Here is a 25,090-nt window from a genome sequence, read left to right as displayed (position 1 = left end):
CATATTTAGGTATATATTTATAATGTATTATATTCATTTTTACTAAATCTCTCAGAAAAGATAAAAGTTTACTGCCATGTAGAGACTACTGAATATAATTTCAAATTTTGAGGAAATTTTCCCCACTTTTAGTCATGGGAAGAGCCACTGCAGAGTTTTCATGCAGCTTTTTTGTGTGCTTACAGAAAGATGAATGAGACACAAGTCAATGTTACTCTCGTTCATAGCTGAAAGGCTGATACCAGTTGGCCTATTTGCTCTATCATCATAAAGCAGAGATGAGAATTGTGATAGAATACACATCTTGAAGACAACACTGTAGAATATAAAACAAGGTAATACTCAGTCTACTTCTACTCATTGTAAATATATCTTATTCCCTTACATTAGATTCTGTCGTAAAGTATAGTATGACTGTAATTTAGACTGTGTGTAAGGTTATAGGAAATAAACGGGTAGAAGAGTGCTTAGTCAACCTTCATTCTTCAGTTTTACTCCTTTGTTCTCTGTCCTCCATAGGAAACAGATTCTAAATATATTTCATTGACTCTCATTTCCTAGCCTTGATTTAGAATACAACTGATAGCTTCATAATACTTTTTATCTGTAACATCAACCGTGATGTCACAGACACTTAAAGATCACTTTAAATCATTTACGAAATCAGGGTGCCTTTTCTGTACTTATGTAAGAGCACAGGCAAAAAAAAAAAAAAAAGGACAGGCAGATGAATATATATTATTTTCCATTGCAGACCTCTCTCACATCCTGCCGTCTTCATTTTCATTACAATAATTGTGCCATTTTGCTATCTCTTTCATAAATCTGTAGTAGTAATGGGTATTTTTAAGAAATATGCAATATAATGAAAGTTAGAAGTCATTATACACTGATAAAACTATATTTTTTCCTAACATAAAAGAATGGTGATGTGCTATAAAGCAAATATTTACTCAATCTTTAAGAGAAGCTGTGCTTTCAACTTGCCCTGATTCATTATTTAAAAGCAAGGTAACAATCTCCTTGAGCTTGATGGAAAGAAGCCTTTGCCTACTTTGGAGATTCTCACTGTATTTAGGATTTGTATTTTTCCTCATCATCGCCTTGCCTATTTGAACAGTATTTATAAATATAACATGCAGTGCATCTGAGTCAGAATTCCTGTTCTAGCATTTATTAGTCATGGTAATACTGAGAAAATTATTAACCATTCTGAGAATTTATTTCCTCTTCTCTTAATAAGGTTTATACTAACTTTTTCACAGAATTGTTGTGAAGAGAAAGCAAGTTAGAATACTAAAAATATTTGGTAGAGTATTTAGCTCATATAGTACTTATTTTCTATAATAGCAAGTGCTGCTGTATTTGCTTTTGACATAGTATGGTCTCAAATGCCTTTAATGAGTGGGAAGTCCAAAGGAAAAAATAAAATCAAAACAATTCTTAGTTTATTAGAACCGCACTTCCTTTGATTTGGTTACCTAAAGACCTGCTCAGAAACTTCCTGAGGGATAAAATAAGAAAGATAATTCCTTTTCCAAACAAGACAATTAGAGGAATCATTTATAAATATAGAGTCATAAATAAGTAAATAGCCAATGATAAAGTTTTAAGTTAACCTAGAAAAGTTTTCCTTACCTTCTAATATGAAAATGAGGGTGTTATTGTTTGCAAAAAAAAAAAAAAAGTGAATATTCTAAAATACATGTCATTCACATAAGTAGTACTATATTTTTTTAATGTTTAGACTTATTATAGAATATTGGAAATATTACAGAGGATTAGGATAAAAGCTGACCTATTGACCTACATAAAATGACTAATGATAGAATTTGCCTTGAGATTCTAAAAATATAATTTCTATTTTGAAATACATTTTAAGTTTGCCATTATGGAACCATATCTTCTTACTTATATATTTATAAAGATGTTTATTAGATGTTATCAAATATTGGGAGACCAAAAAGAAATCAGAATTCAGTATTCTTTCATTTACCTCAAAGGAAGCTACAAACTCAGAGTGAAAATCCATTTAACATAGATATCAATTACCAGAAGGTTAAAAAAAAAAAAACATTAATTCTAGAGTGTCTGAAGAACTTGATTTTCAGCAGAATCCATTTACAATCCTCAAAGTGACACTGACTCCATTAGAGGCCAAGTGTAAGTAAACGATCAAGCTTAACAGAAGTGCTTAAAGAGCCATAAGTCAGGAAGAGCTTGAAAGTGAGGGGATTATTAAGGTTAACTGTTGTAAGATAAGGAGGTGAGAAACCTTGACAGAGCAACAAGATAGTTATCACTGCTTTAAGGTAAAAATCATTACCTTAGAAGGGGAATTTAATTTGTTCCTAAATAAAAGAAGATTGATTTTCGTTTTCATTTTGTAGGTTTTATTTTCCTATTGAAATTCCAAGCTGGGGATTGAGGGTGGTCAGAAGGATAGAAATACTGATGCATGGAAAACAGTTTGTAAAGAGAAATTCATAAGTGTGCATTTGTTTTAGCGACTATTAAGATTTGAAAAATACAAGTCCCCAAACAATCAGCAACTTATTTTCATTTAATTTACTTCACTATTATGTTTGCAACACTAGAAATTTTCATGAAATGAGGAAAATTAATAGAAGAGAGATAAACCCAGGGAACTGCCAAACTTTTCATACAAGTTTACCTGAACTCAGTTATTTTACTAATGTAAGTAATTGCTGATAATAGCAAAATGATAGTAATAAAATCTTCAGTGTGTTTGTATTTATCTTTAAAAGAAATTGGGAGACAATTTTCAAGGTGGGGATCAGGATTCAGATAGCTCTTTCCTAATTAAGTCGGAACAGTTTTCAATAGCTTTGGTAGAACTGAATCTTCAAAGCAAAATAAAGCTAAATTGACAGAAAAACGCATACATAGAAAAATATAAGTACAGTGGATAAATACCAAGTCAGCAAAATCTGCAATAAAGTTTTTATCTCTCTTTCTCTTGCTTTTAAAGTGACTACTGTAGCTTTGGGCAACATTCACTTCAGTTTTTTTTTTTTTTTTTTTTTTTTTACCATATCCATTATTTTTAATGTCCAGCGTTTATAATACGAGGGCCAGAGCTCTTTCCCCACCTCAAGTTTATAAGTTTTCGATTGGCTTGTGAGGCCAATAGGGATACTTCTTCTTGTCTAATTTGGTTTCTGGGAAGGCTTCATTCAGGTCCTCAATGGTCATCTGATCGAACGGAATTATGTTCCTTCGCTTCTCCAGCTGTTTTTTGTATTCCACAATCCTGGCCTTTGAGAGAGACAAAAACTCAGCACAACTTTTCACATCTTCTTTTTCTTCAGCGTCCACCTGAACAGTGTATTTATCCTCTGGCACAGGAATCTTCAGGGCATTGAACTTCTTCTCAAAGTCATCTACCAAGCCAGCCTTCGCCACATTGGCCTTGTAGTAAGCCCAGTCGATAGCAGGGGGTTTCTCAGGGAGAGTAGCCAACTTGGAGGTAAGTGTCTCATTCCAAGATTTCAGGGAGTTAGCAATGGCCTTCTGGTTTCGGGGTATGATCTCCCCAAAAGCTACCCAGTCAATGGTTTTTAGAGCAAGTTTTCGCCCAGCCATCTTGAGATCCTTCACCTACCCCGGCTGCCCCTCAGTTTTTGTTTCTTAAGTCCTACAATAAAAAGAATATCCCTTCTGCACCTACTGTGGGATAGATGTTATATTAGGCACTGAAAATACAAATATGAATTAAATATATTTTCTTAAGAAATTCACTGTTGGTGGGTATTATGGAGGGCATGTATTGCATGGAGCACTGGGTGTGATGCATAAACAATGAATCTTAGAACACTGAAAAAATAAAGTTTTTAAAAAAGTCAACAGAAAAGAAATTCACTGTTTATAAACATGTCAGTTACTGAATGGCTTTCTAAAGAACTGGTGTTATAATAGAAATAGAACACTGAAAAATCCTTTAAATAAAGAAAATTAGTCAATTCCTTCTCTTCATGTCTCCATTTCCATCACCTCTAGCAAAAATTTAATATTAGAGCGGACAGCAAGAAACTAAGCTCAATGGATGTTAGTTGCTTTATAAAATTTCTGCAATTGCTTCAAATTGCACAGGTAGAATCAATAAAGCTTACAGCTTTCATAAATGAATCATCATGTCATAGTACTGGTATATAAGAGTCCCTCCATTCCAAACATCTATTGTGTAGAATATGTCGTTCTACTCAGCTTCACATCCATTCAAACAATATTACCACACGCTACCAGCTCATCCATTGTTGCAGAAATACTGGTTGTGTAAACCATCAAACACTGTATGGTATCTTCATTTATTTCCTGAAACATCAGAGTTTTTGATTCACTACCAAGAGGAACCTCTTTAGAACACGCCAGTACTCCAGGGTTGTAGCTGAAGCCTGACAGGGTTAAAATTCAGAGATCTGTAGGCTACATAGACTACCACAAAGCCTGTCCTCAGACACCAGTGGACTGGTGGGATGCTAGAATTAATTTTCTTATTAATTTTATAGTCAGTTAAGTACAATGTATCTTACATCTTAAGCAACCTTTGAGCATCCCCCAATCTGACAGCCTTTAGATCATTGTCATATTCCACCTACCTCCTCTCTTCTACACTTAGTCCTATTTTTCCGCCCTGTCCTAGAATTCACGCTCTCTGAAATTTTCCCTAAATCCTCTGGCTCTTCATTCTTGTTTTTAGTTGAAAAAAATAGCTTCTTGACGAGGAAATGACTTTCCATGAAGTCTTTTCAGGTCCTACATCCAATGAACACCTAATTTGTGACCTAGACTTCTGTACCTTAATGCTTTCTAAGCTTATTCACTTATTCACTTGGGTAGGGAATGGCTAAACGCTGGTTTTCTGAGACTTAGTCCACTGGGTTAAAAACACTCCCTCCCCATCTTTGTCTTGAACTCTTCGTCACTTCCTCTAATATAATAAATATTTTAGAACTTATGGTCTTTCTTTCCACACTTGACACCTGCCATCCTGACTTAGTAGTTCCTTTACCAATCATCTCCAAATATCTTCTCTTCATATCATTTTGACCAACGGTGTTTCTTCCTTCTCATTCTGGGACTTGAAATAATAACTGAAAATGATTTCAGGCTCCTACTGAGATTATCTAATGCTGTTATTTAGTTATCTAACTGTTATTATCCAATCCCAGTATTCCTCTACGTCCTTCCTACTTACTAGATCCTTCACTTTCTTTCATTTACAGATCAAATTTCATATCCCAACAGCTTACCCAATAATTTTTCAATATTCTTAACTCACTTTTCCAATATCCTTCTATTCTACCACTTGACAAAAATCATTCATCTGTGAATTTGACAGCATTCTCTTTTCTGCCCCTACTGTAGTAGCCAATCTCAAACTGACCCTGAATGATCTGTAGCTTTTGGCATGAAGCCTCCTTCCACACTGGACTAAGATCGGTCAGTGTGAAAAACAGTATATTGCAAAAGTGGTAGTATGTAACTCCAAGATTAGGTTATAAAGGCACTGTTAACCTCTGATTCTCTCTGGCTCTTTCTCTCATGACTTACTTTAGGGGAATTATGTTGTGAGTAACTATATGGAGACTCTTTTAACAGCCATGTGAGTGAACTTGGAAGTGAATCCTTCAGCCCTCATCATGTCTTTAGGAACTATAGTTTGACTGTAACTTCATGAGACATGTTGAGCAAGAACTGTAGAGCTAACCCGCTCACAGATACCTGATCCATTATAATAGCTTGTTATTTGAAGCTACTAAGTATTAGGGTAATTTGTTACATAGCAATAGATAACACAATTGCTGAGCTCTGCTAGAGAAAAATCAGATAATTATGAAGATGGATTAAGTCAGTTAAGTGTCTCCTTTAACTCAGGTTTTGGTCCTGGGATCTAGCTCCCAGTCTGGCTCCTTGCTCAACAGAGTCTGCTTCTTCTTCTCTCTCTGCCCCTGCCCCACAACTCGTGTGTACATGCCCCCTCTCTCTCCCTTTCTCAGATCAATAAATAAAATCTCTAAAAAATTATGAAGACTGGTGTTAAATTCTTGTGTCCTTAATATCCACTCTGTTTCAGTACTGTTTTCTTAATCCATTCTCTATCTAGTGTCTCCAGTATATTTTCTTAAATTTCTCCACTCTTATCAAATCTCTAAGTTCTACCTCCCTTATTATCTTATAAATACCTTAGAGATTATTATGCTGAGTGAAATAAGTCAAGCAGAGAGAGTCAATTATCATATGGTTTCACTTATTTGTGGAGCATAACAAATAGCATGGAGGACATGGGGAGTTAGAGAGGAGAAGGGAGTTGGGGGAAATTGGAAGGGGAGGTGAACCATGAGAGACTATGGACTCTGAAAAACAATCTGAGGGTTTTGAAGGGGTGGGGGGTGGGAGGTTGGGGTACTAGGTGGTGGGTATTATAAAGGGCACGAATTGCATGGAGCACTGGGTGTGGTGAAAAATAATGAATACTGTTATGCTGAAAATAAAAAATAAATTTAAAAAAATAAATAAATAAATAAATACCTTAGACTATTCTATTACCTTACAAATCTCAGTGAGATGTATAAAATATATTAAATATAGATTTTTTCAAGTTTCTGTTATTGAAGATAGAGCTACACATTATAGAGACTAAGCTACATATATGTCTATATCAATCTTTCAACTTTTTCCTTTCTTTTGGTTTCTTCCAGTTAACATTTAATTATGCCCACCTAATACCCCACAGCTTCCTTTAACTCTAATTTTTCATTCAGTTAAAGCTTTAGTTAATAGTTGACCTTTCAAGTCAAATTTCTGGGAAGAACTATTCATACTTTTCTCTCATTATTTCCTCTTCTCACATTATTCCTCACCAATGACAATTTGGTTTCTGTTCCTAGTATCCCATTAAATTTTTCTCATCACAATCATGAGTTGGTTATTTTTTTAATAGATGATAAGCATATATCCTTTGCAATCTCATTTAACTTGATTTCTTCCACTAATTCCATAATGTCATACTATAGATATATTTTTCCATTTAATTCTCTGAACTTAGATTCTCTATATCCTTTGCTGATCCCTTTCATAAAATAAATACTTGGTAGAAAATTTCCTTTTGTTGGAGTCCTTTTAGGTATGTAATGTAAATAGACTTCATTATGTATGCAATTAAAACATAGTTTATAAAGACCCCTTCAGTAGTCCTTGAGCACTTTAGAAATATATATTTCATGGATTATTGAAAACTTAAACTAGAAAGTCATTTACCTTAGTTAATATAAGTAAACAAATATTTGGGCATAAAGATTATTTCCAGAAAGTGTTTTGAAGCTAAGACTACTTTGAAAGCAGAGATGACACTCAGTAAAATTATCCATACACTTAAATTTAAAAATCAGCTAAGGGAAAAGACAAATAAGAGGAAGTGAACAGAGTGGGTGCATAGAATATGTGAGGAAATAGGACCCTCCCATGAACCGTCTATATAGACTGACAGAAAAGTTTCTATCATTGTCTTTTATCCTCATTGTAAGAGACTGAGTCAACAACAACAAAAAAAGACAGAAAAGCTTCTCATGCAACTTTGTCTTAAGAATTAGTTCTATAAGAGGGAAAGTGAGAGGGAGACAGACATTGAGAGAACGAGAAGAAAGGAGAGAAAATGGTGTCCATGGATTACAGAACATACAGCCAAGCTGCAGCCTACCAGGGCTACAGTGCATAAACTGTCCATCCCACTCAAGGATATGCACAGACCACCCAGGCATATGGGCAGCAAAGTTATGGAACCTATGGACAGCCCACTGATGTCAGCTACACCCAGGCTCAGACCACTGCTACCTATGGGCAGACGGCCTATGCAATTTCTTATGGACAGCCTCCTGCTGGTTATACTACTCCAACTGCCCCCCCAGGCATACAGTCAGCCTGTCCAGGGGTATGGCACTGGTGCTTATGATATCACCACTGCTATGGTCACTACTACCCAGGCCTTCTATACAGCTCAGTCTGCTTATGGTACTTAGCCTGCTCACCCAGGCTATGGGCAGCAGCCGGCAGCCACCACACTTGCAAGACCACAGGATGGTAACAAACCTGCTGAGACTAGTCAACCTCAATCTACGACAGGGGGTTACAACCAGCCCAGCCTAGGATATGGACAAAGTAACTACAGTTATCCCCAGGTAGCTGGGAGCTTCTCCATGCAGCTAGTCACAGCACCACCATCTTACCCTCCCACCAGCTACTCCTCTACACAGTCGACTAGTTATGATCAGAGAAGTTATTCTCAGCAGAACATCTATGGGCAGCCACGCTGCTATGGACAGCAGAGTAGCTATGGTCAACAAAGCAGCTATGGACAGCAACCACCCACTAGTTATCTCCCTCAAAACTGGATCCTACAGGCAGGCACCAATTCAATATAGCCAACAGAGCAGCAGCTACAGGCAGCAGAGTCCATTCCAACAGGACCACTCCAGTACCATGAGTGTTTATGGGCAGGGCTCTGGAGGATTTTCTGGACCAGGAGAAAACTGGAGCATGAGTGGCCCTGATAACCAGGGCCAGGAAAGAGGGGGATTTTATCATGGAGGCATGAGCATAGGTGGGCAGGGAGGAGGATGTGGTGCAATGGGTGCTGGAGAGCAAGGTGACTTCAATAAACCTGGTAGAACCTTGGGTGAAGGACCAGATCTTGGTCTAGGCCCACCTGTACATCCAGATGAAGACTCTTGACAACAGTGCAATTTCTGTGCAAGGCTTAAATGACAATGTGGCTCTAGATGATCTGGCCAATATCTTTAAGCAGTGTGGAGTTGTTAAGATGAACAAGAGAATCAGACAACCTATGATCCATATCTACTTGAACAAGGAAACAGGAAAGCCCAAAGGTGATGCTACAATGTCCCATGAAAACCCACCAACTGCGAAGGCTTCCATGGAGTGGTTTGATGGGAAAGATTTTCAAGGGAGCAAGCTGAAGTTTTCTCTTGCTCGGAAGAAGCCTCCAAGGAACAGTCTGCAGGGTGGCATGCCACCCTGTGAGGGCAGATGAATGCTGCCATCACTTCGTGCAGGTCCAGGGGCCCAGGAGATCCTGGGGGCCCCATGGGTCACATGGGAGACCATGGAGGAGATAGAGGTGGCTTCCCCCCCAAAGGGCCCCAGTGTTCCCAAGGGAACCCATCTGGAGGAGGAAATGTCCAGCACTGAGCTGGAGACTGGCAGTGCCCCAATCCAGGTTGTGGAAATCATTCTGTTCACCTAGAGAACAGAATGCAGCCAATGAAAGGCCCCAAAGCCTGAAGGCTTCCTTCCACCACCCTTTCCACCTCCGGGCAGTGACTGTGGCAGCGGTGGCCCTGGTGATATATGGAGCGAAAGAAACAGCCTCATGGATCGTTGTGGTCCCAGTGGGATGTTCAAAGATGGCCATGGTGGAGCCAGAGGGGGCTTCCATGGTGGCCAGGGAATAGATCTAGGTGGCTTTCATAGAGGAAGATGGCGTGGCCCTGGAGGACCCCCTGGACCTTTGATAAAACAGATGAAAGGAAGAAAAGGCGGGCCCGGAGGACCTGGAAAAATGGATAAAGGTGAGCACCATCAGGAACCCAGAAACTGGCCCTACTAGATGCACAGCCCCCAGAGAGCTGCACTGACTACCAGATTTATTTTTTAAACCAAAAATGTTTTAAATTTATAATTCCATATTTATAATGTTGGCCACAACATTATGATTTTTCATTGTCTGTACTTTAGTATTTTTCACCATTTCTGAAGAAACATTAAAACAAGTTAAATGGGGGGGAAAAAAAAGAATTAGTTCTATAAATATGTTACCCTTTAAACTCCAGTTTTTAAAAAAAGAGTGTGTTATCCTGGTATCTTGCCAACATAGTAGTAGTCCCCTCCTGCTAAATACAGAACATCTGATTATATACCCCTTCATTATTTGTTCAAATCTGGAGATTCATAAATTCTCATTTTATGCGACCTTTAAAGTATTAGTAATTTTTCCATGTCATGCCCTAAGTCAAAAGTAATTATGTAAAAACAATATAATAGTTGTCGTCAGTGTGGTATCTGGGAGATACTGCTGTTCTTTTCTTGCATATAAAAATATATTATGAGGTACTGACAAAGAATGCCCCTTAGGTTGACTAAATGTTAGGCAAGATTCTTTCTGGCTATAGAATCTGACTTCCCTTTATTCAGAGCATTTACTTTAGAAAACTTACAATTTCAAGTTATTTTGCCCCTTTGAGATGTAAATCTTCTCCCAGCCTCTTGTCAGTTTTATAAGCCAGAAATGTCTTTCTCAAGTAGCTGGGAGCCATCCTTTTAAAATGTAATCACCAGAAAGACAGTGCCCCTATCTCCCAGTCTCTGTTGGGGGATGAGAACCTAACTTCATTATCCATCAGTTAGAAAACATGGATGGCCTAATCACATTGGCCAACCATCCCCCTAATGTCCTTCAGTACTTTTCCGCTAGCCTTCCATAACACTTAGAAACTCTCCTGCATTTTGCTTCAGCGGACTTGAGTTCAGCATCTCTCCCCCTGTTGCAGCGGTAATGAATAAAGTCTTCCTTAGACTTTTGGATGCAATTTTTCTTTGGCAGCACCCCTAAGAGTTTGCCACGGTGCTTTGAGGACACCTCAGTGTACCTTGGGAAATCATCATTCTAATCTAATCAGGAATCTAGGAAGTAAGAAGATGGAAGAATAGTAAAACAAACCAAAAAAGGAAGAATACCCTTTATAGAATACCTCCATCCCCATTCCCGTCCCTGTTCTTCGCCCAAATTTTACCTCACCTAACCTCAGTTTTAAAACAAACTGCTATAGAAGAAAGGGAATATAAGTGGGACTTTAGAATTCTACTCAAAATAAAGGACATTTTTTTCTTCTATCCATTTCTTAAACTGTACTATGACTCAGGATTCTCTCCTTGGTTCATTTCTCACCCAAGAACATCTCTCTAAACTATTTCATACACTGCCATACCTTCAATTACTATCATTTCAAAAGGGGGAGGATGATGCAGCTTCCACTGGGAAGGGGAAAGCTTGTCTCAAATCCTTAAGGAGCATTTCCAAATTATATGCTCCTTCCCACTGCCCAATATCCAATATATTCCCCTAAAGGGGATTTTTTTTAAGATTTTACTTATTTATTTGACGGAGAGACACAGTGAGAGAGGCAATATAAGCAGGGGAGTGGGAGAGGAAGAAGAAGGCCTCCTGAGGAGCAGGGAGCCCCATGTGGGGCTCAATCCCAGGGTCCTGGGATCATAACTTGAGCTAAAGGCAGATGCAATATGAGTCACCCAGGTGCCCCATGTAAAGGGGATTCTTGCTTTTTTTTTTTTTTTTAAGATTTTATTTATTTATTTCACAGAGATCACAGGTAGGCAGAGAGGCAGGCAGAGAGAGAGAGGAGGAAGCAGGCTCCCCGCTGAGCAGAGAGCCCGAAGTGGGGCTCAGTCCCAGGACCCTGAGATCATGACCTGAGCCGAAGGCAGCGGCTTAACCCACTGAGCCACCCAGGCGCCCCAGATTCTTGCTTTCTAATTGAGGATCATTTTCATTGTGAGTGAATGTCATGGAGAGGGAAGTTTTAAAAAGAATATTAGTAACTGCTGAATTCTGGTGATCCTCAAATATATTTTTATGCCTAAAACTCTTCCCAAAGTCCAAACATATTTCTAATTGTCTGTGGACATTTGATGTATCCTTCAAATTCAACACGTCAAAAGTGAAATTGTTTTCTTACCCAAATATTCTGGATGTTATATCTCTAGAACAATGAACAGAATGGGTCAATTTGATTCTATCCCCTAAAAAAATTGCATATAATTACCTATCTTCATGTGCAGTACTGCTACTCAAGGTCAGATCACTAGGTTTTTCATTTGGATTTTTATAAGTCTGACTATTCTATCAGTATGTATTTTTTTTTAAAGATTTTATTTATTTATTTGACAGAGAGAAATCACAAGTGGGCAGAGAGGCAGAGAGAGAGAGAGGAGGAAGCAGGCTCCCTGCCGAGCAGAGAGAGCCCGATGCAGGACTCGATCCCAGGACCCCGAGATCCTGACCTGAGCCGAAGGCAGCGGCTTAACCCACTGAGCCACCCAGGCGCCCATCAGTATGTATTTTTTAAAAAAAGATTTATTTATTAGAGACACAGAGAGAGAGAGCAAGTATGAGCAGGAGGAAGGGTAAAGGGAGAGGGAGACACGAAGTCTCCCCACTGAATGGGGAGCCTGACATGAGGCTTAATTCCAGGACCCCAAGACCATAACCTGAGACAAAACCAGGTCAGATGCTTAACCAGCTAAGCCACTCAGGTGCCCCATATCAGTCCTTAAATATTAAATTATTTTAATTGTGGTAAAAAACATGTTAACATTCTACACAAAAATCTTCCCACAAAAGTTTATAGCAGTTTTGTTCATAATTGCCCACACTTGGAAGCAACCAAGATGTCCTTCACTAGGTGACTGGATAAATAAACTATGGTTCATCTAGGCAAAGGAATATTGCTCCACAATGAAAAGAAATGAGCTATCAAGCCACGGCAAAACACAGAGGAAACTTAAATTCGTATTACTAGGTGAAAAAAGCCAATCTGAAAAGGCTACATGCTATATGATCATAATTATATGACACTTTTAAAAATATTTATTTATTTATTTATTTGAGAGAGAGAGAGAGAGAGAGAGATGGCACATGCATACATGTGAGTCAAGGAGGCGTGGGGGGCAGGTAGAGGGAGTGAATCTCATGCAGACTCCACACTGAGCATGGAGCCTGATGCAGGGCTCGATCTCATGACCCTGGGATCATGACCTAAGCCAAAACCAAGAGTCAGATGTTTAACCAACTGAGCCACCCAAGTGCCCCACTACATGACATCTTAAAAAGGTGTCCCACTACATGACATTCTATGCTTGAGGAAGGAATAGGTAGAGTGCAGAGGAGTTTTAGGATAGGGAAAATATTCTATATGATAACAATGGATACGTGTCATACATTTGTTCAAGTTCATAGAACATACAAAGTTAAGCGTGAAACATAATGTAAACTAGGGACAGGTTCATCAGCTATAACAAATACTTTCTGGCAGAGATGTTCATAACAGGGAAGGCTATGCGTGTGTGAGGGCAGGGGCATATGAGGAATCCCTCTACCTCTCTCAATTTTGCTGTGAAAATAAAACTGCTCTAAAAAACTAAAGTTTTAAATCACATAACATAAACTTTATGATATTAACTACTGTTAAGTATATAATTCTCATTTCTCCCTCCCCCAGGCCCTTGTAACCCCCATTCTACTGGTCTATAAATTTGACTACTGTGGATAATTCACATAAGTAGAACCATATAGTATTTGTCTTTTTGTGACTCTTATTTCACTTAGCATGATGTCCTCAGGGTTCACTCATATTGTAGAATGTGACAGGATATCCTTTCTTTTTAAAGGATGAATAATATTTCATTGTATGTTTATAGCACATTTTATCTTTTGATTTTTCAACACTGAAGTGTGAATCAGTTTTATAAAATGTAAATGGAATGACACCATTCACTTGCTTAACCTCTTCAGTAGCATCCTTTGACATTTAGATCATCTTCAGTAAAGTTGATATGTAATTAGTTAGTGATTTTCATCTGCTCTTTTTTATCCATACAGCCTCAGCTTTCACCACTCTCCCTAACTTGCCGCCTTCTTTGCAAACCTATAGTTTATTTATAGAGAAATTTTTCTTCTTCTTTTTCCTTTTTTTTTTTTTTTTTGTTTAAGATTTTCTTTTCATCTTAAGTAAACTCTACTACCAAGGTGGGACTTGAACTTATGACCCTGACATCAAGAGTAGCATGCTCTACCAGCTGAGCTAGCCAGGTGTCCCTGTGGTGAGCTTCCTTTAGAATCCCAAGCTCCTGAGGATCGTTCTCATTTCTAGACAATGATTTATACTGCCCTCCTAATCATGAATATTCTGTTTCTGTTTAGCAAATTTCTATTCATCTTTCATCCTGTACATTAAATGTTAATATCTTTTGAAACTTTTATATCACTACCTTTGACCGAGGCATGTGGTCTTGTTATACATTCTTATACCACCCAAAATGGTCTTCTTTCAGTGATTTTCGCACTTTACTCCAACATTCTATCCTATCTCAATAAGTAAAACATGTTGGAAAGATAGCAATACCAACTACATTTTTCATTATCTTGTGCCAAAAAAGTGAAAAAAATCCTTCTTTATTCAACATAAGTGACTCTTAATCTTACAAAACAAACTGAGGGTTGCTGGGGGGAGGGGGGTTGGGAGAAGGGGGGTGGGGTTATGGACATTGGGGAGGGTATGTGCTTTGGTGAGTGCTGTGAAGTGTGTAAACCTGGCGATTCACAGACCTGTACCCCTGGGGATAAAAATACATGTTTATAAAAAAAATTAAAAAATAAATTAATTAATTAAAAAAAAAAGAAAACAACAATGAATAAATTGAATATCAAAATAAATAAAGAGGATTCAGCCCAGTTATTTTTTATAAGCTGTATTTTTAAGAAAATGAAATAAATTGCATTATACTAATTTATTAAAACATGAGATGTTAGGAATTAGTTTCTGTAATATAATCTAGGAAGTTGTTCAACAATGTTTGTGGCAAGTGTTTGCAATTAAACAAAAACTCAAGTCACCAGAACCCTCCATTCCATAAGTACTGAATTTAAGAATCATCAATAATGCAATATTGAAATGGTACATTAACAAATTACTGATGTCCAGTCCCAATTTCCTGCCCTTTAAGCTTTCAGAACAAGTATTTCCTCAGCAGATAAATACCAAGAGTACTGGAAACTCAGAAACAGGCATAAATTCCTTTTTTTCTGGTTCTGTTTTGATGAGCTCATTTCACAATTAAATCCTTGATAGTTTTCATTAAGTCTAAGTATTTATCTTCATATACTTTCAGCTACTTTAGTTACTTTCAAATTTTAGTCAGTCTTACTGACCTCCTAGAAAATGAAATTCTACTCTTAACTCCAGATCCATGGCAGAAATGGCATCATTTTTTGCCCAATTTCACTTGCAGTGACTTATCGCCTATGTAGCAGGGTCTTAATATCCTCTATACATGGCAACCCATTACAGTGATATGCACATGCCTGTCTACTTTTAATACCACCTGCCACTATATATGTAAAACAGCAATTGTGACAAGTGATAAGAATGAGCATCACTATGAAGTAATGTGATGTGTAGTGAAGTAAGACGTATAGCAAACCTCACAGAGCAAAACTCTGGAACCATATGATTTAGATTTAAATGCCAGATTTGGCACTTATGAGCTGTGTACACTTGGGCAGTTAAGTTTCTCCTGTGGTTCTTTGCTTGATCGTGGTCAGGCCACCAAAGAAAGAGATTGCATATGAGTCTTCAAATGTCTTGGAGCTAACCAAGATACTTCCTTTAAAGTTTGTAACTATCTCCACCTAAGAATTGTAAGAAAGAACAGCATGCCTAAAGATGGGTTTATCTAATTGGCAAAATTTACCTATTTCTTAAGAGCAACAGATGGGGACACCATGGGCATTCTATGTTAGTAGTAAAGAACAAGAGAAGCTCAGGGATCAGGGGGCTTCACGAAAAAGGGAATGATGATAAGGTTAGCATCAAAGCCTCTATGTGGTTTCCAGGCTATCTTAGTTCACCTTTTCTGCTTATACTTGGAGAAGAGGCAAGGGAATCCAACCTGTCTCCCACATACACGGTGTTCATAAAATTCCCAGTGTACTCACTCCAAGCATATGTTCTTTTGTGTTTGCAGTCAGGAAAAGTCCAAAGCCTGATAAAGGGGCAGTAGCAGGGACTAGAGTATAAACTGACACCACAACAAACTTAAATTATTCTCTCATTGGTCCTTAGCCAAACATGCAACTAGTAGAGTTGATGGAAAAGAAATAAAAAACAGAACAGCTGAGGGGGTAGCAGACAGAGGTCCTTCACTTAAAAATGTGCCTGGCACATTCCCCTATATAAGAATCTAGGGCAGCTTGATAATGAGTAGAAACAGTAGAAACACATGTACAACTAGTTCAAATTTTGCAAGTGTGAAAGATTCAAGAGAATTGGCTTTTGCCTCATCCCCTTTATGGCGCTAGTTCCCCAAGAGTTTAGGTTGGGAAGCAAGGACCAGGCACCTGACATCACAGGAGGTCCTCAGTATGAATTAGGTCTATTTCAGGTACACTTGACCCTTAGGGGTTAATACCCCTAAGGAATCAAAAATCCACATATAACTTCTTCACTCCCCCCAAACTGAATTACTAATAGTCAACTACTGACAAGAACCCTTAACAATGACATAACCAATTAACACATATTTTTGTTAAATGTATTATATATGTATTTTTACAATAAAGAAGCTAGAGAAAAACATTTTTATGAAAATCACAGGAAAGAGAAAATACACTTAATAGTGCTGTACTATGCATATTGAAAAAAATCTGTGCATGAGTGGACCTACATAGTTCAAACCCAAGTTGTTAAAGAGTCAAATGTATTCAACAGTACAAGCAGCTTGTAGCTACCTATTAGCCCAGATACATAGAATATTTATATAATTGCAGAAAATCCTATTGAATAATATCATCTAGATATAGCAATTCCATTTCCAGACATCTGATACTTTGGAAAAACTCTCATACATGTTTCAGGGTACAACTATTAAGAATGTTTATAGCATAAAAAAAATAATAATAAAAAGAATGTTTATAGCAGATGCATTTGTAATGGAAAAATACTAGAAGCCGCCCAAATGTTCATCAAGAGAATTTACAAACTCCATGACATGCATACAGTCAGATACTGTACAACACTGAAAATAAATAGTAGATCTACACGTGGGTATGGATGAATATCACATAATGCTAAGTTGAGTGAAAAGATCACAGAAGAATACATGTAATAAGGTTCTCTTATTATACCAGTTAAACAAGACCAGACAATGTGTTGTTTAGAATAAATATTGGGAAAATTGAAGAGAAAAACAAGGGAATGAGGAACACAAAATTCAGAATAGTGATTTCTTATAGGGTGGATAGTAGGAAGGTGTGATCATGAAGGTATGCAATAGTGACATCAACAATATTGGAATTATCTCCTAAGCAAGGTCATGGGGATGATGATGCTTACTTTTTTTTCACATTTTGACAACTCTAAAGTCAGGATGGTCTTACAATCACTATTAGCCATGTAGCAGTTGTGATGTATTTGTTTTTGCCTCAGAAATACCTTACCCAAAATTATTTCACTAGGTTTTTCTTTCTATATATGCATAAAAATGATATAAGTCAATAATCTGTCTAAATCTAAAGATCTTTTAATATATATTTTAAATTCTAAGTTTTAAGAAAATAAAAATTAAAGAAAACAGAAATGACTAAATTCTAAAAATCAACACTGTCTTTAAAACAGGAATATGGCTACTGTGCATAAAGAAAAGTACATATTTAAATTTATAAAACTGAGCATTTATATTTGAAACTACTATACTGCCAAATTTAATATAGTCCTTACGTGGCTGGGTAAGATGAGGTGAGAATTAACATACTGGGTTAAAGTAATTTTTTAATAATCACCTAAGGATTAGAGAAAATTATTCTAAAATGTCAGGAAAACAAAATAGAGAATTTATACTATCTTCTAGTGTGCTAAAATGTCCTAGAAGTTATCAAATTAAGTTCAAGACAGTGTATCCAAAAAAGCCATATTTCTCACAGTCTTATAAGAAGAGATCAATAACTTTCATGATTAAAAAGTTACAGGTCTCAGGTGTTCATTACAGCTATAGCTGATCTATCTCATGATTGTATTTCTTTTCGAAGAATGCAGGTTCCTAGTCTTTGTTAGACAACCAAATAGAGAAATTTTATCTTTTCCTTGGAGGTCTGCTTCTTGCATACTACAATGCACCATTTACAAAAGCTTAAAGAGATTTCTTGGAGTAAATAGAACTTCACAGCCCAAGCAGTGTTCACGAAAGGCATTATATAGAGTATTTCTGAGAGTGGGTGACATGAGTGTTATATCAGCACAAAGCTGACAGTTTGGGGACAGAAATTTTCAAATCTCATTTCCTTAGGCAAACATGGTGCAGACTTGAATGCACTTTTCAAAAACATGAGTGGGGATTCATTAAATTAATTCATAGGGATATATACAATTTAGCTTAAGCATTCTAGAAACCAGCATTAAATAGAGGTATAAGTCTGAATTTACTACCTATTATTTCCATTTGAAAATAAGAACATTTAAAACAGTGGGAGACTATTAATTTGTTGCAAGGACCATGTTATCTACCAAAACCATATTTCAGGTCTTCCATACCATTATTACTACTCTTGTTTCTCCTAAGCCATTTTGTGCAAATGTTCTTGGTTTTTTCTCCTTCCTCAAAACACTAAAGGCTGATTTTGGCTGGCTTTCACATTCCTAAAGGTTAATATACTAATTAACATTAAAGATTCACACTTGATAATTCTGGGAATACCTACCCCACCCCTGAAGGTAAATATCTCCATTCTCATTGCTAAGATTTTTTTTTTTTTTTAAGATTATAGACAGTGTGGTGAGTCCAGCAAGAGAGAAAGCTTTCATAGCCTTCATTGAAATGTACCTTTAGCAACAATTTCTCATTATAAGTAGAACAGAAAGCAGAGATGTGCTCTAGTATATCTTATACTCTGGTATCACCAATCTCACAATGGAGAATAGATGATCAGAAGCAAAGAATTCCTACATAAGATGAGAATTTCTGAATTTCCCCTGAAATTTAAGGATTTATTGGGGGTGTAACTTTCCCTACTCCTCCAGATAGGGCAGACAAGTGAGTTAAAAGTAGTTAAAGAAAAGAAGCATGGTCTGAAGGTGATAAGAGTTGGCCCACAAAAATGACTATGGACAGAACTGTAAACAATTCACTAGAATTTGAGACCAGAGCCAGCAGGATATTTTTTCTCTCAGTAGACACCAGGGGGAGGCAGTCCTGAAAATCAAACCAGTAATTTGTGTCTCAGAGAACAGACTGATCTAAATCTAACCGTTTCACAACACCTCCCACCACATCATAGAATGCATAAGCCAAGCACTCAGAAATAACCCCTGGGAGGAGAAAGTAGAGTGGGCTGGGAAGTTTTAAACCTAAAACAATTGAAAAGAATCCTGGAATTTGATTTAGTTTTCCTGGAAATTACTAAATTAAGTTTTTGGCAGCAGGCTGAAATAGAAATGTGAGATAAATATGAAGTCCAGTATAAATCAAAACAGACAGTTCTGATTTTTGCACATCAGAATGTGTGGCTTAGGAAAATCATAACCACTGAGCCTTGTGTGTGACTTGGCTAGTTTCGATATGATGAATCCCTTTTGAGTTGAAGTTATTCTATTAAGGTAGCATGAGTATGTATAGAATTTCTGATAATCTTATTGCCCCTGGCTTATAGTGAGCTTACAGTCCACTAAGCTTCCAAACTTTCTTCAAATGATTTTTAACACGAACTTCTACATGTATTCGTATACTGTTAGAAACATAAGTATGTGAGCTTAGATTTCCCCCTCCACCCATAAAAATGAACAAACAAAAAAACTCTACATGGTGGGTCATGGAAATTACATGGTAATTAAAACTCAACAAAACAGAGTTTGAATCCCAATTGGTTACCTAAAGAAAGAAATGTATGTAAATTATCTTGGACAACTTCGTATTGTTTTAATACCTCCTTTCCATTCTTCATGCCATATTAAATTTGATATTATTATCACCTATATTTGAAAATTTTTGATTTTTGTTCTTATTCTTTAAAATCTATAAAAGTAATAAGTGCAGATGATCAGTGTTTTGTTTACTCATTATTAATTTCTTCAATTTTCCCTTGAAGATAGAATGCTAAAATGGTTTCTAGGCAGCCCCGTCTTAATTGTCACATTCACATCTCCCTCATAGCAATGAATGAGCACATGACACTGAGCAGTCTTTTTAGAGGCATGTGGGGTTCTGATAGGTTTTTGCTTTCCTGATTAAGGAAGGCACTGTGGTTAGTGTTGCTACTGGCTCCCTTTCTACTTCTACTTCCTGTACTGAACACAGATTTGGTATCTGAAGCTATGACAGCCATCTTTTGACCATGCCGTAGGTGACAAGATTACATTTTCAGGAAGTGGAATGGAAAGACAGGCAGAGTCTGGGTTCTTAGTAACCCAGCTGAACAATTAAATAATTCTAGTATATTTTTACAGAAATAGGGAAAAAATCCTAAAATTTGTATGGAACACAAAAGAACCCAAAACAATCTTGAGAAAGAACAAGGCTAAAGATACAACACCTCATGATTTCAAACTATATTACAAAGCTACAGTAATCAAAAAAGTATGGAATTGGGATAAAAACAGACATATAGGATGCCTGGTGGCTCAGTGGGTTAAAGCTTCTGCCTTCAGCTCAGGTCATGATCTTGGGGTCCTGGGATCAAGCCCTGCATTGGGCACTCTGCTCCGTGGGAAGCCTGCTTCCTCCTCTCTCTCTGCCTACCTCTCTGCTTACTTGAGATCTCTCTGTCAAATAAATAAATAAAATCTTAAAAAAAAACTAGACATACAGATCAATGAAACTGAACAGAAAGTCCAGAAATAAATCCATGCATATATGCCCAAATAATTTTTGACAAAGGAGCCAAGAATACACAATGGAGAATGGAAATTCTCTTCAGTAAAGCAAGCAGGGTAAATCAAGCAGGGAAAACTGGACAGCCAGATACAAAAGAATAAAATTGGATCCCATCTTACACTACACATAAAAATCAGGAGAGTCTGGGTGGCTCAGTCAGTTAAGCATTTGACTCTTGATTTTGGCTCAGGTCCTGATCTCAGGATGGTGAGATCAAACCCCACATTGGGCTCCATGCTGGGTGTAGAGCCTGCTTAAGATTCTCTTTCTCCCTTTCTCCCTGCTCCTTCTCCTTCTTCTCCCTCTCAAAAAGCAAAAAAAAAAAAAAAAAAAAAAAACAACTTCAAAATATTTTAAAGCCTTGCACATGAGATCTGAAATCATAAAACTCCTATATGAAATAAGAGGGAATAAATTCCTAGACAATGGTCCTAGAAATGATTTTTTGGATTTGATACCAAAAGCAAAGTCAATACAAGAAAACATAAACAAACAGAACTACATCAAGCTTAACAAGCTTCTGCTCAGCAAAGGAAGCCATCAACAAAATGAAGACAACTTATGGAATAGGACAAAATATTTGCAAAGCACATTTCTGATATAAGATTAATATTCATAATATATAAGGAATTCATATAACTCAATAGCAAATAATAATAACCCAATTAAAAACTGGGCAAAAGATTGAATAAACACTTTTCTAAAGAAGTTATACTAACAGGTATATTAAATATGCTAGGAGCAGGCCTCCGGCAGAGCAAGGAGCTGGATGCAGGGCTCGATCCCAGGACCCTGGATCAAGACCTGAGCTGAAGGCAGATGCCTAATGGCTGAGCCACCCAGGCACATTGCATATGTGATATTTATATGGAATATTATTCAGCCTGAATAAAGAAGGAAATCCTGTGATTCCCAACAGTGTAAATGAACCTGTATGTAAATGCTAAGTAAAATTAGCCAAAGACAATTACCACATGTTAAAATTTATGTGTGTGACCTAAGAAAAAGTATTACTCATAGAAACAGAGAGTAGAAAAGTGTTTGGCAGAAGCTGGGGTTAGAGGAAATTGAAAGAGGTTGGCAAAAGGGTCCAACTTTTCAATTATAAGATTGAATAAGACCTGCGTAATACATAGCATTGTGACTGTAATTGATAACACTCTATTGTATAGTTGGAATTTCTAAGAAAGTAGAACTTAAGGTAAAAATGTTACATGAAGAATGCATTAACTCAACTGGGGAATCCTATTATGATCAATGTATGCATGTATTAAATTATGTTGTACACTTTAAATATCTCATAATTTTGTCAATTATACCTCAATAAAGCTGAAAAAATAATCCTCTTTTCCACCAATTTAATGAGAGTATCATCATATTATTTTAAAGACTAAAATTCCAAGGTTCTTCCAGATTTTGTGGGGAATTAGTGCCAAAAAGTATCATGAGCATCAAAATATGCATTATTTTGTGGCAAAGACAGCTAGAACTGTCATTATATACTGCAATGTGGTTTTGACTATATGTAGAAAAGTGGAAAGGGTATAAACCTAACTTCCTGTGTCTGTACCCAGAAATGAACTCTTCAGTTTTAGAATGGGAATAAATAAGGCAAACTTTGGCATGTTCAATTGCCAAAATCATTTTCTGCATGATCTGTAATTTTAAGTTGTATTACCTCTCTGGGCTTAATTATTGGATTTTCCTTTGCATGATATGGGAGTAAAGATGAATAGTTTAAACATGAAAAAAAAAAAAAACCACTCTAGGAAATGTGTAACTCCAAATTTCTCACAAGAAAAATAAGCTCCCATTTTTTTAAATGTGTTTTGTTATTGCAATTAATCACACTCCAGACTAAATAGCAATGTGCCACTTATGTCTTAGTCCAAGTAATATCAATATTAAACCATATGTGAATATTAACAAATTCTATGGTATGGATGTTAAGACCATTCTTTAGACTGGGAACTTATTATTCAGCACAGCCAATGTAAAATTGTTAAACAATTTATAAGCACATACAACTCAGACTCATACTTGCTAGACTTGGTCATAGTGCCATTTGAAACTATTATTTTTGAACATTATTTTAAAATAGTTAATCAAACAATAAAAGCATATGTGCAAGTGTTCCGGTGTCTCCACATCCTCACCAACAATAAAAGTTTTAAGAGATGAGTCAGTCCTTACATCCATCAGGGTACTTCCTATCAAAAAACCAGGAGCGCTGGATGGCTCAGTTGGTTAAATGTCTGACTTCAGCTCAGGCCATGATCTCAGGATCCTGGGAATGAGCCCCTCATGAGACTGATCTCCAGCCTCTGCCAAGGGCTTCCCACTCATGAGGGAGTCTGCTTCTTCCTCTCCTTTGGCCCCTCCCCCTTGCCCTTGCACACATGCGCACAGTCTCTCCTTCTCAAATCAATCTTAAAATAATAATAAAGTGTTGGTGAGGATGTGGAGACACCGGAACACTTGCACACTATTAATGGGAACGTAAAATGGTGTACCCACTATGGAAAACAGTATGGAGGTCCCTCAAAAAATTTGAGGAAAAATTACCGTATGATCCAGTAGTTCCACTTTGGGATCTGTGCCCAAAAGAACTAAAAGCAGAAACCAGAAGAAATATTTGTACAACTACTTTCATAGTAGCATCATTCCCAATAACCAAAAGGTAGAAACAACCCAAATGTCCACAGGCAGATGAACAAATTAGCAAAATGTGATTATGTATATTCAGTGCAATATTATATAGCCTTAATTTTTTTTTAATATATCCTTAATTTTAAGAAAGGAAGAGAATTCTGAAGCAGGCTACAACATGGATAAACCTTGAGGACATTATTCTAAATAAAATAATCCGGTTACAAAAAGACAAATATAATTAAATTTACATAAAGTACTTAGAGTAGTCAAATTCATAAGGACGGAAAGTAGAATAGAGTAGTGGTTGCCAGTGACTGAGGAAAGGGAGATATGGGTATTGTTTAAAGGATATGGAGTCATAAGACAAAAGAGTTCTGGAGATTGGTTGCATAATAGTGTGAATGAACTTAACATTACTGAACTACACACATAACAAATAATTAAGATGGTAAATTTTAAGCTAAGTTTTTTTTGTGCCACAATTAAAATTTGGGGAAAAAAAAGGAATTCTTCAAGCCTAAATCCCCAAATTCTTACTCGAACTGACTCAAGCTCACACTTTTTTTTCTCCATTTTTCTCACTAAATTAACTTACCTTTTAACATTTATTCTTAATAGTTATGTACTGATCGCTGCTGATTCAAATAGTGAATCATGATCACTTTTCCTATATGTAATAGCTTTTTTATACTTCCTAGAGTCAATAATGAAAATGATTTTATATCTTTTGTTTTTTTCTGTCTCTATCATAATTCTTTCCAATGAAATTATAAACCTCTGTACAGAATAGTCTCCATATTATGTTACACAAGAGGTAATCAGTCATTCCTTCCTTCCTACTCTACCATCATGAAGCCCTTATGAAATGATCTTCCTTCTACAATCTGTACTGTTTACTGCCTAAACAGACGATTTTCTTCCTGAGACTGTGTCCTAATTCTGTACTAAGTCCTGTTTCTCAGGTTCATTCCTTGACAATTTCTTTTCTGGTTGACTCTATTATTTAATGCATCACATTCTCCCTAAGTATCCTAAGGAAGATAAGTAGATGTTTTAGGAAATCCTGTTTACAAATGACCTGTTTCTTTTATACTCACTTTTTCTTAGCGGGGAGGGCTGGGTGTAGATTTTTAGGTAACATTTTTGCTCAGGATTTCAAAGTAGTTTTACATTTTCTTCTAGTATGCAGTGTTGTTAATGAGAGAATCTTTCCCATCTGAATTCCTGAACTTTGGTAAGTGACCTATATTCTCTCTTTCTTTGATTTTGGTTTTGGTTTCTGTGACCTTTGTGTTGGGTACAAATGTCTGGCAATCTTTGTTGTTCTGCCATACAGTTTCCTCAGGTTCTCCAAAGGATCTCCCCATCCCTCTCCAGAGGGATACACACTTATCTGGATTTCAGTAATCTTAAAGCTTCACAATGTAAGAGGGTGGAGGAATGAAGACTCATTTTCCTGTTTCCATATATCACCTTTCCCCAGCTTTCACCATCTTAATTCTCCAGGACTACAATCTTTTTATTCTAACTTATGTACAGAAAATACAGAATCTTTGTGGGAGAAGTTCTTACACAGATGTGTGGACAAGGAAAGGACTTGAGGATCTCATTACTTCTTATAAATGCCCTCACCTATTTCCCTTGTTTTTAGCCAGTCCCACTCATCTTGCCTTTATCATTGCAC

At 36.8% G+C, this 25,090-nt stretch overlaps 2 pseudogenes across 2 annotated transcripts; one reads left to right on the top strand and one right to left on the bottom strand.

The window, feature by feature from the left end:
- Window positions 1–3,061: 3,061 nt before the first annotated feature.
- LOC309870025 (ATP synthase subunit d, mitochondrial pseudogene) lies at window positions 3,062–3,640 on the bottom strand (annotated as a pseudogene). The gene has a single exon. The product of its transcript is annotated as an ATP synthase subunit d, mitochondrial pseudogene (transcript).
- Window positions 3,641–7,675: 4,035 nt separating this feature from the next.
- Window positions 7,676–9,670, top strand: LOC309868686 (RNA-binding protein EWS pseudogene; annotated as a pseudogene). The gene has a single exon. The product of its transcript is annotated as an RNA-binding protein EWS pseudogene (transcript).
- The last annotated feature ends 15,420 nt before the right edge of the window (window positions 9,671–25,090 follow it).

This window comes from Mustela nivalis (genome assembly GCF_964662115.1).
Source record: "Mustela nivalis genome assembly, chromosome: 7".
Lineage (NCBI taxonomy): Eukaryota > Metazoa > Chordata > Mammalia > Carnivora > Mustelidae > Mustela > Mustela nivalis.
Note: the sequence above shows the minus strand (reverse complement) of the source record. Positions and strands in the feature narration are given on the sequence as shown.